We start from the raw sequence: 15,504 nt of genomic DNA, 5'->3' as shown, positions 1-15,504 counted from the left end.
ATTAGACATGGTCAAACCTGCTAATGAAACCAAGCCTGCTTTATAACGTTATTGTGGAATCATGGAATCATAGTATCTCCTGAGTTGGGAGTGACCCATAAAGATCATTAAGTCCAAATCTTGCCTGCACACAGGAACACCCGAAAATAAGACTATTGTGCACATCTGCGCTTTGGAGGAGCTCAGTGAAAGTGTGGTAGATGTCTGTATTTCAGCTATAAACGAGCTGCACTGTTATCTAATAGAACATTTTACCAGGAATGTTTTGGAGGCCAAGACAAATTGTGTCTAAGCATAATAGTTGGACTTGATGACACTAGAGTTCGGCTCCAACCTAAATGATTAAATGATTCTATAAGATTGCTATGCTATTACTGAAAGTCAGCCCATCAAATCTGTAATTGTTATGTTACCTCTTTGGCCCAAATAGAAGCTTTTAAAAAATAATTATCATTTATTGTTTATGTTTTAATGTATGGCTTTTGTACTGTGAATTTTGTTACAGTAAAATCGAAAGTAGTATTACTTCTCAGATGTTCATAATTTGCTGCCAGTAATTACTGTGCCTGATTGTTTTGTGTGCAAATGAAGATTTGTTTCTCGCCTGTTGTAATCTCCTGTTTTCTCTGGTGGCTGTGGATCTGGACACTCCAAAAAAGAAATACTGTTTTTTTTCTTAACTTAGCAGAAGGAATAGTTGAGTGTCAGCCAACCCAGTTGCCCCTAATGAATGCATTTATATCCATGTTGGCTTCAATTTTACCTTTCCCTATTTCTGTCTTAGTTTTCCTGGGAAGTAGCTGCCTTTTTGTCCTGAACTAGCCATTTTGGAGCAAATTTTGCTTCTTTATTAAAATCTGGGAAGGGCAACCTATCTCAGTGGAAATAGCTACTGCTTATGCTCGTGATACAGAAAATCCCATTACCATTACTATTCTTTCTGTCTCTGCATTCCCTTTGAGTGCTGCCCATTTATCCAAGAGGCTGGTAGAAGGTTGATTTTTGTTTCCAATTTTTATGAATGTGAAATGTTAAAAGATACGAGATTTGGGCAAAAGTACTTCTTTAGGTCTCTGTGCTAATGTGGGGTCTTGAAAGAAAAAAAGGTGAGCCAAGTTGAGCTCGATGTGTTCTATAGTTGTTCCCATTTTATTCTTAGGAGGGGAATCTGTATCTAGTGGACGATGCTTGTTAGTGGGTTAGATTCAGCAATCGCTTTCAAACAAGACAATTTTCAACTCAGCAGTCTTCGTGTTAAGCATCATTGTGTCATACTGTGATGTTATCCCTCTGATGTCATAGAATTTCTTGCTGTTTCCCTTGGGTCCTATCGCTGTCCCCAAATAGTAGAGATCAGCACCTGCCCCTGCATTGCACTTTTGAGGGGGGCTGTAGGCTGCCATGAGTTGACTGTAGACTACCATTAGTTAGCTGTAGGCCACCATGAGGCCTCCCATCAGCTTCCTCTTCTCTGGGCCAAACAAACCAAGGGACCTCAGCTGCTCCTCCTCCATCTTCCCTTCTAGACAATTCCTCATCTTAGCCCTCCTTTGCTTGCTCTCTTCTTATAGGGGCATTTAGGCATCAGTCATGAAGGAGAGAGAGCAAGGGATAGCAAGCACATGCCAGAGAGGAAAGTTAGTAGGAGTTATTTGTTATATCAGATCTCGTCTTCTGCCCTGTGATGAATCTTGCAGAGCTGTAGATGGGTGAGTTTAATGGTGGTGAAATGACTGCACCGGGACAAAATCATAGGATTATTAAGGTTGGAAAAGACCTCTAAGATCATCAAGTCCAACCATGAACCCATTACCACCATGCCCACTCATAGAATCATAGAAGCTATGAAAGACTGCTAAGATCATCCAGTCCAACCGTCAACTCATCACCACCTTGCCCACTCATACTAAAGTGGAAGAAGACCCCCAAGATCATTAACTCCTACCACTGACCCATCCCTATCATGTTCACTAAACCATGCCCCTCAGTGCCATATCTCTGTTGTTCCTGAACACCTTCTGGGGTAGTGACTCCACCATCCCTCTGGGTAGCCTGTCTCAATGCTTTGGTAAAGACATTGATCCTGATATCGAACTTGAACTTATCCCAGTGCAACTTAAGTTCCTTTTGTCCCAAATCAGAGATTTAAGTGACACAATTGCTGCACTGAGCGTTTGGCTGAGGTTCTTCCTCCTATGTTATCTCCAGATCTGAGAGGTTCACAGTTGGAGGAAGCAAAAGGGGCTCAGGTTAGGGCAGAATTCCTGGGCTGAGAGCTCTGTCTGTTTTGCAGAGGAGGAATCCTTTCATCCAGCTGGAATTGGCTGAGAGCTTCCACTTGTAGAATAATTTTATCCATATATCTTTGACTTCATTAAATAATGAAGTTTAGTTCTTATGGCTGTTTCAGGCAAATCTTGATAAAACACCATCAGCAAATTAAAAACAATTATATTTTAAAGAAGCAATAAATCTCTTACTTTGTCTCCCTCTTACCTTCATTGTATGCAATCAATCATCAGCGGTGTCTGCAGGAAGCACATGGCAAATGCTTCTTCAGTAGTTTAACATTTTTTTTCCCCCTTATGGTCCTTTGCTCATAACATCTTTTTGGATGCTGAATGATCAAGGGGACTGTGAGCTGCTTTTCCAGTTGCTTTACTGGGAAAACACAACTTTTCTGGACTATTTGGATTTGGTCACTTCTTCATTTCTACATTTTGATTTGTGCATCATATCAAACAGTTGACATTTTAATACCCTTTTTTCTTTAAGCCAGAAGTGTGAAGTTAGAAGGCTAGTGGTGCTGGGGTTGAATGATGCTCCCAGACTTGTATGTAGTTGTGGCTAGGAGGAAGTTTCTACTGTAAAATCTACATTTTTGGGGCACCAAAAGTGATAGGCAAGGGTTTTACATGGCAAGTGATATTGCCTGATTTAATGTAGTGTCTTTACATACTTTGGGCAGCAGCTGTGTTTCTGTCCATCCTATATTCTTGTCCCTAAATGTGTTCATAGTAATTCCCTGCTCTATTTGGGTACACACTGTGCAGTGACCAATGGGAAGCCTTGCAGGGTTGTATGAAGCATTTACGTTGTTGTCAACAAACACTCCCTAATTTCAAGCAAAAACAAAGATGAATGTGTTGATGGAAACGGGTTATGGGTAAAGTCACTGCAGGTCCAGAGGTACCCACTGCTAATCCCAAGGTGATGAGTTGTGTTCTCCCCTTATTGCTGGGTTGCATTAAACTTCACCCTGCTGCTGACTTTTCTTGAGGCGAAAGATGTGAGTATATCTTAAATTAATTTTACTACACTTTTTGTAATATTTTTGTTTTAAATAGATTTATAAGCAACTTGGGGGCTATTTCTCCAAATTTATGAAGATAATTTTCACTCTCTTGATAAGGTTAAATTTACACCTGCTATTTCCATATTAATTCACATTGCTAAGTGGATCTAATTTTCTTCCGTTCTTCTATCTAGTGAGTGTGGCCTTTCCTAATGCAATTTCCCCCTCACTAAATCACTGTGATCGGGAGTCATGATCGAGTTAAATTAACTTAAATTAATTTACTTAATAAGAGCTCCAGATCATTGTGAATGAGGTTAAGATTTATTGATCCTCCTTTTCACTCCACCCCCTTATCTCTCTCTGCTTTGCAGGAGCAGAGCTCAGAAAGGCTGTGATTTGCTTGCCTTAAATTTCATTTTCTCCTATTGACATTGTGGTTGGTCATCACTTAGAAATCTCATGGGGACGCCTTTTCCACAGTCAGGGTAGGGCTGAGCCACTTCACAAGGAGGGGTTGCAAAGAATGAAGCAATGCATTCAGTAATGAAAGTATTTAGAATGGCTTTTAGCTCTTCTACAGCAGCTTTTTGGAGACTGCTGCTCCCAGTCTCTTCCCATGGTTCTGGTGTTGGGAGCCAATATGGCCAAGTGATTTGCTTGGTCAACCAGAGATGATGTTCAGACTTGATAGACTATGCTTGGAGACAAGAGAAGCCTTGTGAAGTTGAGGGTGCTGTAGGATTGGAGAAACTACTGGAGGAAGAGGTCAGAGAATCACAGAATATCTCAAGCTGGAGGGGACCCATGAGGTTCATTGAGTCCAACTCCTGGAAGAGGTAGGGCATATTTTGTTGGGTTTCAGCATCTCAGCGTGTCTTGGTTGGAGCTGGCAGATTAAGGTTATGGCAGGAGGGTGCTCCTGGCTGATAGAAATAATTCCCCATGCAAAACCTTTCACTGGAAACAATCCACTGAAGGGATGAGTTTTATGAACCAAACCAAAATACCACTGAGCATCCAGATCAAGGCAGCAGTGGTGAATGTCCATGCTCCCTTCTGGGAGGAAACCAGGAGCTGTCCCCAAGAGCAACCGAAGACCTCAAATCACTCATTTGTGGAGCAGCAACCCCAATTTAAGACAATTTTTGGGGAGCAGAGAAGCCTGTGCCTAGTGGCTGATGTTGTGTTTATAGATCCCAGTGATGGGCAAGTTAAGCACTGACCCACTTTGAACAGTTTTCTTGCAAAATAATGATGCATTTGTTTAAAAGAAAAGCAACCTGTCTGCAAATATAATCTGGCACCAGTGGAGAACCTCAGATATTTCCTTCAGAAAAGTTTACTTCTTCTCTTGAGGGATAAACTTTCCCCTCCAGCATTATAAATAAGTAAAGAACAAAATATAAAACATTTGTCAGAGAAAGTGCCTGCTCAGTAGGAAAGACTTGTCGGCAGAGGATAAGCTTGTGTATTTTAGTTTTGTTTTCTTCTTTTCTTTCTGTTCCTTGGCCTGGAGCAAGTGTGAATGCACAGAGCTTGGGACAGGACCCTTGTGGGATTGAGTCAGCTCTTGCCATGTGTTCCCATGCATATTTCTTAGGGTGAATTGGGTGATTAGGGCAGTGAAATGGGCTGATGCTTGACTATGACGCTGGGTGCAAATGCTGCTTCCCTGCTGGGAAGGAAAGATTGCTCTGTGCTGGTTTGCTCTTGCTTTTCAATCTACTGGATGCTGCTTCCCTGCCATCATGGTGTGGGTAGTATGGTTGTGGGTGTCCATGGGGTTATCTGACAGTTAATGTCCTTACAGGAGTTTCAGGAGATGTCCTTTGGGATGCTTGTGTTCCATGTTCCATGTTCCACACACAGCCCAACACTGCCCCAGCAGCATCCCCACAATTGATTTCCTTTTCCATGCAGCATCATTGACTTTTCCTCCAATCTCACATTGGTGTGCTGAGCTCTTTCCATGGTCGCTATCTTCTTGTGTACAATGCCTTGCTGAAAGACAGTGTGTCTTTCATACCATGTTGAAGAGTGGCCTCTAAGCCATAGCTATCCTGCTCCAGTGACCCTAGAAAATTGGTGCTGAACTTGTCACCCTGCCCCAAAGTGGAAGATGTCTACTCTCTTCCACCCTGGAAGAGGAACCAAAACAGTAAGACAGTGACAGTGTGTCAAGGAGACAGGGTGATCAGAGGCATAAGTGCTGGGCTTGGCGTGACCTTGGCACTGGCATTTACATTAACTTCTTGCATCTTCTCTCCTTAAACCCATGTTTAAGGAAGTTGTGGGCAGGCTGAAGTATTTTCTTGCGAGACAAAACTACGCATACCCTATCAATGTGTGCCAGCATGTTTTTTCCAAGACTCATTGCTGTTCCTAATTCTTGCATGGTTGTCTCACCACGAATACTGGCTCTTGGCATAAGTGTTAAAACTGTGTGTATTTTTGGGGAGCATATTCTTGTGACTCCAGATATCCCAATTTGTGTTGCAAATCAGGGCAGTGCAGAGTAGTTCAATTGCTTTGAAGCAGCACCATGTGGCTCCCCAGGATGTCCATCTGCTTTGGAAAAGGAGATGGCAACATCCAGATTTTGAGGCATTTTTGAGAATTGGTTGAGATACGTTGGTGCTTATTGTTTGGAAGTCATTTGTCCTAAAGCCCAGCAGCTCATTAGTTTGGCTTGAGGTCCCTTCAAACTCCTTGATATATGCTGGGAATTATTTCCAGCAGTTGAGGAAGATCATAGAATCATTGACCTTGAGTTGGAAGGGATCTTAAAGATTGTAGAGCCATAGAATGGGTTGGGTTGGTAGGGACACCAGTCCCAGTCTTGTCCTCTTCCCCAGGAGTCGCCTGGAGGCCACAGGGAGCTTGGGGCAATCCACTGGACTCCTCTTGTTGTCTCAGTGCAGATGCATTCCCATGCAAGAAGAACCTCCACACAGCATTTAGTTTGAAGGATTTTAAGATATAAGGCTTTTTCAAGCAGGTATATTTATAATCGTGCTAATTGTAGACAGAGACATCTCAATATTGCAGGATGGAGACCAAAAGGTGCGTTGTTTTTAACAAGAAAAGCTATAGGCAGGCTGATGATGCAGTTTAATTGCTCACTGTCTGCAGGATCCTGTTCTCTCCATTTGCAACCCACTGTCTCAGAAATAGCCAGAGGCAAATAAATTATACCTGATTATTTCTCCATGTTGCTAAGCAGGCACTGCTCTCATGTATTCACTGAAGCACACCTCCAGGAGAAGTCAGCACGTGCTTTTTGGAGAGCTGCGCAGGGCAAATAAATCCTTCGTTTTTTGGGCTTACCTCCAACTTAATTTGGCAACCAAAGCAAAAGCTTTGGCATCTCCATCCCAGCTATGTGAAGACGGGGTATGGTTTTCCTTGTGTTTTGCAGTGAAAAAGTGTGCGCGGTTGGAGTGGTCCGGAGTTGCTGGTGTGGCATGCTGGAATTAAGACTCGTTAACTCACAGTGTGTTAATGAACACAGGGAGAGTGAGAGCTTCTGTGGGTGAGGTTTGGGGGTTGTATTGTGATCTCGTAGTGCTACGAGACTGGGACATTATCACAAAAGTTTCAGAGAAAACACAGAAAACTGTTGACCTCTGATAATTGCTGAGTGTTCTGGTGGGGAGATGCTTTAATCAAAGCCACTGTGTATTGTGAGGAGACAGGGATTTGTTTTATTCCCACAAAGGCTGCCTTTTGTCCTGTATCTGTGTATTTTATCCCTGCTTGATCTCTTTTTGCTTTAGTGAAAATACTGAGGTGTTTATCTCCATGGCTCATAGTGATGATGCTCCATGGGGATGTTGTCTTCATGGTGTGGGTTGCTCTCCATGGTGCTGTCCCGTAGGGAAATGGACTGTAGGCATTGTAACCCAATGGTCAGAGGTCAGAGCACCAGGAGTTAATTTGCTTTTATCACAACGAATGGCCATGCTTCAGCCCTCCCTTGCTTCTGCTGTGTTAATCTGAAAAGGAGTTGAAATGTGACTAATGCCCTTAAAGTTCCTGTCAGTTTTTTTCTTCCCAAATTCATTTGACATGAAAGTGAGAAGTAAACAGAAAGGCTCTGTTTAAGCAGATAACTTGGAAAGCCTTTTCCATCACATTTAAAAACGGCCGTGTCATGGATTCTGCGAATTGGCGGGGTTCTATTTTGTTTTATTTTTTATTTTTTTTGTCTGTGTGGTAAATTTTCTTTTAATAATCTCGACGTGGTTTTACAAGGTTTAGGGATAAGATTTTTTTTGAAGGGATGTTAAACCATTCTCAAAAATGACATCTCATTAAAGTGAAATTCGTCTGCTGGGATTGGAGACTTTACAGGCAGGAGGAAACCAGCGCTCCTGTCTGAAAATATGTTTTTTTTCTATAGGAAGTACTCTTAATCTTTTTAATGAGGATCGTATGAGATACACAACCCTGTATTGTTTCGGAGAAGTCTTGACATCTGGCCTAACATAATCCAGTCTCTGTTAAGGACTAGTTAAAGGCTTTAAAAAACAATGTCACCTCTTCTTGGCGAGGCTCTGGATTAATCTTTTATACATTCCCCCCTCACAGAAGGAAAGCCACATTATAACATTCAATCTTTTTTCTCTTTCTCCTACTTCTCCCTAAACACAACTGACATCTGGGTGCTTGCCTTGTCTTTTTTGTGCAAATATCCAAGCCCTGACTTCTTGTTGGGTTTGCAACGGTGCCAACCTGCTCCTGTGTCTTATACCCTATACCTACACCTGTCCCATACTAGCGCAAGCCTCACAAGGCAATATCATGGAATCATAGAACCATTGAATGGGTCAGGTTGGAAGAGACCTTGAAGACTGTCAAGCTCTAACCACACTGCTGTGGGCTGCATTGCCCTAACACGAATGCAACACTCTGCAGTTGGCCTTATTGAACCCTTCATAAGGTTCAATTTTGAGTCCACCTTTCCAGTTTTCTTTTGATGCCAACAGTTCTTTCTGTTGTGTCAACTGCACCACTAATCATGGGGTCATCTGCAAACCCTGAGGGTGCACTTGATCTCATCATGTATATTACTGAATATAGACCCTGTGATGCAGATATATCCTATATCCATGCACCACTGTGCTTGTTGCTTCCCTCCTTTAAGGGGTGGCTATAGTAATTGAGCTCTACTTCGAGGAACTAATGAAAACAAAATAAAACTGGGACTCAGAGGTTAACTGCCAGCTCTAAATGCATATGGAAATACTTAAGAATAATGGGATTTTCTTTTTTTAATTTTGGTTAATGGGGTAGCAGAGTTTTGAATGGATTCTATTAAAAATAAATGTGTCACTTCCGAACCTGGGGAGGCAATTATAGATTATTTACTCAGGATTGCATTCATCTTGGATCAGTCCCTCTTGCAGATCTTCCTGGAGCCTGGCGCATGAAGGAAGGAGTTCTCAATCAACAGGGCACTTCCTTTTCCATGCACCCACAGTTCTCAAAACCGAGATTGATCTTGCTGGGAGATCTTGTGGATTTACCACATGCTGAATCTTCACGGGTTTATTTTGCTTGTGGATAGAAAAGGGAAGTGCTCAAATTTTTTTCCTTCAAAGCTGGAGAATTCAGACTTCCTTATTTAGCATCATTTGGACACAGTTTTGCTTTTGTAATCCTTAAACCTAGCAAAACGCAGCTGTATCCTGTAAATTAAAGCTACAGAAGAAGCAATTTCCACCAGCAGTCTCTTTCCCAACTGCATCCCTGGGAAGGTTTTAGGCAGGATGAGGACAGAGTTTTGAAATACTGTTTGGATTTGCTTCTTTCCAGAGAAAAATTACCTCAGGATTTTATAGAAAACCCACTTCTTTATTTCCAGAAGTGGGAATAATAGAACTTTGGGGTTAGAACTAGATGATCTTTGAAGCCCCTTCCACAGAATCACAGAATGCCCCGGGTTGGAAAGGACCTCAAGGATCATGAATCTCCAGCCCCCCTGCCACAAGCAGGGCCGCCAACCTCCCTATTTAATACAAGACCAGGCTGCCCATGTCCCCATCCGACCTGTCCTTGAACACCTACAGGGATGGGTCATTCACAACCTCTCTGGGCAGCCTGTTCCAGCACCTCACCACTCTCACAGTAAAGACTTACAACCCAATTCATTCTATGATTCTATTCATGTTTCTACAAACTCCTTAATTTCAGTCTTTATCTCCTAAGCTGCACATCCACATTGCTGGGCATGGGGTTGCTTCATAGAACAGTTTTGAACCCTCAACCTCATCTCCTTGCAGGTGAAACGAATCCCAAGGATACTCTTGTGCCGCACTGAAATATCCAGTATGGCACTAAGCAAATGTTGTAGGTGAAATTAAGTTTGTTTGTGGTGTGGATGTTGGGTCACCAAGGCAGAGAGCAGAACAGCTAAAAGCTATGTGCAAGGCATTGCCTACGTTGTGTAACACTGCAGACTTGCTCACAAGTGGTTGTGTTGCTTCTTAACGAGTTTCTGCTCATCAGCAGTGTCTTGCTGACTGGGTGCTCCCACCTAGTTGTGTCTTAAGCTGAAGTGTTTTACTTAGTGTTCATAATGGGCAGAGAGCACAGTTCCTAGAGGATTTGCTGATGAGTGGTAATTCATTAGCCGGGATTTCTTTCCCCTCTTTTGTGATCGCCTCTCCTTGCTTTCAGGCAGCTTTCAGAGTATCAAAGAAAAGCAGAATATCCTTAACAAGGAGGTTTATACAGATTAAAAGTTGAGAACTTTGAGCTGCGGATCAGCAGTTTTGAAATGGAACTGTATGGTCTATTGCAAGAACGCAGGTAGAGAAATGGGGAAGTTGGTGCCCAGACAAATGGAGACGTCATCTCTGATTCTGGGATGATTGCAGGTGCTGGGACTCAAGCAGTCTGAGATGGGCTGAGCACTTCTGTCTTTCCCTGGGATTACTTTGTTTGATTTTTTCCTAATATCCAACCTGAGTTATATGATCCTCCCCTGAAACCACTCAAGGCCATTTTCTGTGATGCAGAAGGCAAAGGGTCCCAAAACTGGGGGCGTATCTTGCTGAAGGTGACAACAGGGACAAAATGTGGTGACATTAGGAATGGAAGCAGGTCTCCAAAGCCCTTTCGCCTCACTCATTGCTGCTCATTCTGTCCTGAGACATCTGTTTTTTCCTGTATAAATTGTCTCATGGGTCCATGAGGTTTCCGATGTCACCGTTCCTTTGGTTCATCCACATTCCCCCAATGCCAGCTGTGAAAATTCACTGTTAGCCCAGTTGAGCAGTCTGGAAAGATGAAATCTACTTGGGAATACGGTTTGCAAAATTGCACACGCTGTATTTTAAACTCATTTTGAAGCAGTTCTTAACCTTTGGAAGTGGTTTTTATAGGGCCGATAATCCCACCTAACAGCAGAGCATTTTGAGAATATTTTTCGTGGCGCTGAGTATTTACAGTGCCACTGGTTTCTCACCTGACAGTGACAGCTGCTTGAGTGATGTATTTCATTTCTGAATCTCTACCCTCCCAAAAGATTAGTAATTCTTGTTTTTCTTTTCTCCGTCTTTCACCAAATGTTTTTTTTCTTGCTACAAATGCTCCCAACTTCTCCCATCTCCTTAGTAGCTCAATCACAGTGATTTTACTGTGCCGATTGCTGGTGTGAAAATCGGTATTTGAAGGGGGAAGAAAAAAAGATGCAAAAAAGCAAAGTGGCTGAATGGCAGCTCCCTGCTCCGTAGCAATGACCCTAATCACTTCCTATTAGCTACCAACGGCAGGAAAATCACAGGACCTCCATTTGAGATGCAGCCAACTGCTGTTGGCAGCTGGGCTGCCCCCAGCGAGCACCCGGGGAAGGCTCAGGACTCATAGAAAGGAAAAGCAAATGGGTTCGTGGGGGCAGAGAGGTCGTTTCGCTTGGCAAGCGTTCGAGCTTCATTTTCAGCTGATTAATTCTTTCCAGGCTAAGCAAACACTGAGCTCACTTTCAGGCCAAAAGATGGATCCATCTGGTTCTTCTTGGTGTGAGAAAAAAAAAAAGCCACAACAAAAACAGTTTAAAAGGGGCTGGAAGAAACTCGTGGATTAATTAATATTATAGTGATGCATTGCTCTATGCTGCTGTTTGATGCTCTGGGTCCTTGCATGCCCTGGGCTACAGAGGGCAGACTACATGGTTCCCTCTTTGCAGCTGCATAGATCATAAGTCCTGTGAAAATTGAGTTATTTCAGTGTTTTTTTGTTTTTCAAATAGAGTAATTGATGTTTTCAGCCAAAATTAAGGGTTGTTATGAAGACAAACCCAAATACTACTTACACCTTGCTATACACCTAAAGAAGTTTTAATGTGAGGTGACTGGGGATAGGACTAGTGATAAGACAAGAGGTAATGGCTTTAAGTGATCTGAGTGGCTGAGTGATCTTAGTTTTCTTTCCAACCTTAATGATTCTGTGATTCCATGAATACATTATATTTCTTGCTTTTCTGTTAAGCCGGGCTTGCCTCTTAGTGCCTGTTTTCACCCTAAACTTCACAATTTCACAGAATTTTAGGGGTTGGAAAGGACCTCTGCAGATCTCCAATCCAGCCACCCTACTATAAGAGTTTCCTTGGAGCTGGAGAAAAGCATTCAGATGGGTCCTGAATATCTTCAAATAAAGAGACTCTACCACCTCTCTAGGCATCATGTTCCAGTGTTCTATCACCCTCAAAGAAAATAAGTTATTTCTCATGTTTGGATAGAACTTCCAATGTTCCTGCTTGTGCCCAGGGTTTGGGTTAGGGTGGTTCTTTGTGAAGCCAGGAATTAGACTCAGTGATCTTTGTGGGTCTCTTCCAACTTGAGGTATTCTATGATTCTTGTATGCAAGAACTATGTAACCAGCTTTCTCAGTGATTTCCTCTTTCTAGACCCAAATTCTGTCTGATGGGGCTGCTCTGAAACAGCGGAATGAAGCTATTGCTGTCTACAGTCTGTCCTATAATTCCATGAGGTTTCTTCCCATGGTTTCATCTTTCTGATGGGGTGAGCTCCATGAAGCTATTACTGCTGTGTTTCCTCCTAACCCCTTTATTTGGTAGAGCATTTGTGTTTTTCATTTGGTATTTCTATATGGGTTTTTAGGTTGGATATGAGGAAAAACCTCTCCAAAAGAGTGGTCTTTCATTAAAACAGGCTTCCCAAGGAGGTGTTCTAGTAGAAATGTAGAGATGTGGTATTTAGGGATGTAATTAGAGGATGTGGTGAGGATGGGTTGATGGTTGGGCTGGATGATCTTGGAGGTCTTTTCCAACCTTAATCATTCCATGTTTCTATGTGTTATCTCTGACCTAAGAACTTTGAATGTCTTTAACCTAGGAACTTCTAAATGATTTTTTTTACTATTCATAGCTCCTAGAAATAGAGTGTTTTTTTGTTAGTTTGTGGGTTTACCTACCTGGGTAACCACTTTCATAGAATCATGGAATCATTAAGGTTGGAAAGGCCTCTAACATCCAGTTCATCCACACCATGCCCACTAATCATGTCCTTCAGTGCCACATCTCCTCATCTCTCAAGCATCTCCAAGGGTGGTGACTTCACCACTTCCCTGCAACCCATTCCAGTGCCTTTTTCTTAGAAGAAATTGTTCCTAAAACCCAATCTGAACTTTGCTTCTGGATGAAGCTGTAAGTGCTACTCACACTGTGGCTTCGCACAGCATCTTGTTTGCTGGATCTTGGCATTACTGCACCAAACCCAGGGCTGGGAGCTGGATCTGCCCCATGCCTGACCTTGGCACCATCCCACTTTTGTGGGACTGAGCTCCTGGAGAAGCTGGGAACCCTCTGGAGTTGCGTGAACATCTGTGACTGGTGCCTTCCCGCTCCCTAGTCTGTCCATCCATCCCTGGTTCTGCCCATTGGAAGGAGGATTTACAGAAGTGCACAGGGAGGTCTACAAGGTCACAGCTGTTAAAGCTGGGAAAGTGGAAAAAAAGGGCAGAGGGGGTTCCCAAACTTGGCACAAGCACCATAGCCACCTGTCCGGAGTCATCAGTGGTGTTGCAGTTCGGAGTATGTTTTGATTACAAATAATTTCCTGTGGTTTTAATCCATCCCCATGGAAAAATAGGGATTTAATAATTGTTTCTCAAGTTATTTTGGGTGAGTTTGGATTCGGGTTGCTACAGGCAGCCTGGGACTTGCTGACATTTGTGCTGAAATGAAAATAAATGCATGAATGGAGGCTGAGAAGGAGAACCCACCGTTGAAACACCAACCTCATGTCATTTAGTGCAATTTTATATAGAAAAATGTTTTATGGCTTGGTCACTGTGAACCCTAACATCAGCAGCATCTCTTCCAGCTGTACGGAGGGACCTTAAATCTTGTTGTAGATTGCATTTGAAATGCTTGAAGAAAAGGGGACAGAGGGCAAATGTTATTTTTGGCATGGGAAGGAACATTCTTGGTGGGAGCTGTGTTCAGGAGTGAGGTGGCAAGAATTATTTCCTGTTGCCTCCTACTAAGAGAGTCTTGATCTCTTCTGGACGTGCAACAACCATCTGTGTTTCAACACAACCCAGGGCTCAGCATGGCTGTTGGGTGGAAGAAATGGGAAGGTGCTGGGAAAAAAATGCCTAAAAATGCAAGAAAAGCGAGAGTATTATTTTTTCCATCGCTGTAAAACTGTGCATGGGATGGGCAATGGCTTTGGCAAAGTGTGTTGAAAAGTTTAGGTCATGTTTTTAGAGTTCATGTCTTCTAGAATTACCTTCTGCTGTTTTTGTTAATCATAGAATCATATAGAGTCATAGAACCATTAAGATTGGAAAAGTCTTCCAAGATTATCCAGTCCAGCTGCCCATCCACCACCAGTATTGCCCTCTAAACCGTGAACGTGAACTGTGGACAGGAATACAGCTTCAAAAATAGAGTGTGAAAGGTAAAGAAAAGGATAAAATAGGAAAAAGATCCAGGTTGTTTTTCAAAGCTTCTGTGCACCTAAACACCTTCTGCAGGACAGAATGTTTCTGAACCTGGGTAATTTCTTTCCTCAGTGAAAAACTGCATTGCTCTGAGCAGAGGGTGTTTGGGAGGTGCTGATTCATAAATGCTGATGGGAATCCCAGGATCTGGATGTTTGGAGTCAGTAGCACTGGTCACTGAAATGTTCTTCAAGACATTGGTTCTCCGCAATGTAAAATCAGTGAATGGTTTCCTCTGCGGAAGAAGTGTTGGATGTATCATTTGTACATGGATCAAGATAAAATTTTAGAATCATTTGAGTTGAAAGGAACTTTTAAAAGCCTTCTGGTCCAATTCCCCTGCAGTGAACAGGGGTTCCTCCAGCTAGATCACATTGCTCAGAGCCCCCTGTCCAGCCTGATATTGAATGTCTGCAGAGATGGGGCATCCACCGCATTTCAGGGCTACATGTGCCAGTACCTCAAGGTACTACAGAAGTGTGTTTTGCTGTAATTATACAGCTTATACCATACTGATTTCCTAGGGCTGTAAGAATGAAAAGACATGATTTAGTGGGCATGGTGGTGATGATGGTTGGACTTGATGATCATTACAGTCTTTTCTAATCTTATTGATTGAATATGAGAATATGAGAAGTTTGTACAATCCAATTTGCAAATGCCCTTTATTTTCCTCTGGGTAGCAGGAACTTAGAGAAATGCTGCTCTCAAGCTTTTCAACTATCCAACTTTGAGCGATGGAGATGGGAAATGGCCTCTCCTGTTCCATTCTCCCCAAACTTTGAGGGAGAGGGACAGGGTTTGCCTTAGAGTCATAGAACCATTAAGGTTGGAAAAGACCTCCAAGATCATCAAGTCCAACCACTGACCAGTCCTCACCATGTCACAGAAACACAGAATCATTAAGATTGAAGAAGATATCTAAGATCAAGTCCAACCCCAGCCCATTCATGCCATGCCCACTAAACATGTTTCTTAATACCATATCTCAGTGTTTCTTGAACACCTTCAAGGGGTGATAACTATGACCTCCCTGGGCAGCCTGTGCCAATGCATTACCACACCTTTGGATAAGAATTTTTTCCTGATATCCAACCTGAACCTTCCCTGGCACAACCTAAAATAGTTAGATTTTGTCCTATAACTTGGAAAAAGAGCCTTTATCACAATCAGAGCATGGCATCACACCGCAGAAAATGCTCCATCAAGAAGTTCCGTGTTTATCTAGAGCTTCA

General features: G+C 42.6%; 1 protein-coding gene across 3 annotated transcripts in view; it reads left to right on the top strand.

Moving 5' to 3' along the window:
• Nucleotides 1-15,504, top strand: part of ZC3H3 (zinc finger CCCH-type containing 3) — a 139,702-nt gene that overhangs the window by 57,271 nt on the left and 66,927 nt on the right. The gene's annotated exons all lie outside the window — the stretch shown is intronic.

Source organism: Coturnix japonica, chromosome 2, assembly GCF_001577835.2.
Source record: "Coturnix japonica isolate 7356 chromosome 2, Coturnix japonica 2.1, whole genome shotgun sequence".
NCBI lineage: Eukaryota > Metazoa > Chordata > Aves > Galliformes > Phasianidae > Coturnix > Coturnix japonica.
This window is presented reverse-complemented; position numbering and strand designations above follow the sequence as displayed.